Below are 1,740 nucleotides of genomic sequence, written 5' to 3' on the forward strand. Positions count from 1 at the left end.
ATGATGATAAAACATGTTCTCTCGTTAGTAGTTGTCAGCGCTGTCACTTGTCATGAAAATGTCCAGAGCCAGGGTTCCTCTTTAATCACCATTGATCATTAATAGGGTCACAAAAGATTTGTCACATTATCCCCATAAACAAAATGCTTTTATAGAAATCATTGTGATACAAATATTTAGATTCTTGATTCACAATGTGCACGAACTCAAAATCTTTAGAGGTTCATATTTATAAAGTATCGCAAATAATACATTTATACCATTGTATGAGCTACACTTCTTGTAAAAAATTGATTGAAAAAAGCTCCTGTCGTGACCTTCCTTCTGTGAGGACACACACACAGAGAGAGAGAGAGAGAGAGGGGGGGAAGATCATTAGGATTGGAGGCGTTTTTGGATTTTCACTTATTGTTGGCTTTACAGTCACATAAAATTCATTCCAATTTTTTTGCCTTTGCTTCAATTAAGGTTTTTTCTTTAAATCTACAGCAGCTTCCTTTTCAAAAAGTTTACTGACATAGTAAGGAAGTAGCTAGGGAACTCAGTAAGTATGAGCAACAACAGCTTAGGGACTGTTTCTACAATAAAGAGGAATTCATCATCATCTGCAGTTCATCAAAAAAAAAAAAAAAAAGTGCCATTAAAAACAATTCAGCAGATCCTCAAAGTATGGATACAATCTGTTTTCAGCTGTAGAGGTACGCTTCATGTACTTATCAACATGCAGTTTAGAGGCTTGCATTAGAGTGCTTTGGTACTTGGGCCTCTTTTATTTAGCACGGTTATACCATTGTGTATTTAGCTATATAAATATGCTCAAGAGTCTATTGTATGTTTGTCATGCAATTAAAAATTCAAAAATATAATTTTTAAATCAGTAACTTTGCAAATTTAGCGCGGACCCTCACCCCTCCCTCCGGCTCCCACGGCCCCGCTGTCACCGTAAGACTCATACTCTTCCCCCAAGTATGCTGCTATTTCCCCGCGCCCCAATAATTCTTGTCCTTTTTTCTGTTGCAGCCTCCCACAGTCCCGTTTTCGGCGTTCCTGCGCGACTCATCTCCCGGTCCCTTGGTTTCTCGAGTTTCACGCGTGTTTTCCTTCTACCCTCCCGGGACACCTTCAGTTAAAATAAAGTTTATTTTCTCGTACTCCTGTGTGTGTTGGCTCTGCTTCTGGGTCCAGCTTGTGCGCTGAACTTCGGTTCATGACACTAATAGTTTTAAATAGAGCACCACAAACAACAGGTATTCCTTTAGAAATAAACTTTTCTTGTGTTACTTCTAAAAACTACAGATTCTTAACTCTGCAACAGTTAGACAGAGTTGGTTACAGTTAGGCCCTCAACAGTCAGCAAAACAAGTCATAAAACAATAAAAGAGGCTGCCTTATCAAGAGCATCCCAGCACTGTAGTTCCATTACAATCAGTTTCCTTTATTTTATCTTATCATGTCAGAGGCCAACTGAAACCAAGTCCACCTATATAAAAACACCCCACCAGACACACAGTAGTTTCCTCAGCACTTCACAATTCCCCCCCAAGGTATAGCGTTTTAACTTTTTATTTTTTCGGATCCCAGACACAGCGGTGTGAGGTAGTTAGCACACAGTTTGGACGTGTAGAAAACATTGCTTGTTTGGAACACATCAGCAGAGAGGTAGAGTTCATAGCTGTTCATAAGAGTTTAATTTAATCAAACCTCATTTTACGGATCTAAGTGGCTCCTCATCACTAGCCA

At 39.3% G+C, this 1,740-nt stretch overlaps 1 long non-coding RNA gene across 1 annotated transcript; it reads left to right on the forward strand.

The window, feature by feature from the left end:
* Window positions 1-903: 903 nt before the first annotated feature.
* Window positions 904-1,151, forward strand: LOC113023254 (uncharacterized). Its single transcript, XR_003272529.1, has 2 exons — window positions 904-942; window positions 1,021-1,151. It is a non-coding gene; the product is annotated as an uncharacterized LOC113023254 (long non-coding RNA).
* The last annotated feature ends 589 nt before the right edge of the window (window positions 1,152-1,740 follow it).

This window comes from Astatotilapia calliptera, chromosome 6, assembly GCF_900246225.1.
Source record: "Astatotilapia calliptera chromosome 6, fAstCal1.2, whole genome shotgun sequence".
In the NCBI taxonomy this organism is placed as follows: domain Eukaryota; kingdom Metazoa; phylum Chordata; class Actinopteri; order Cichliformes; family Cichlidae; genus Astatotilapia; species Astatotilapia calliptera.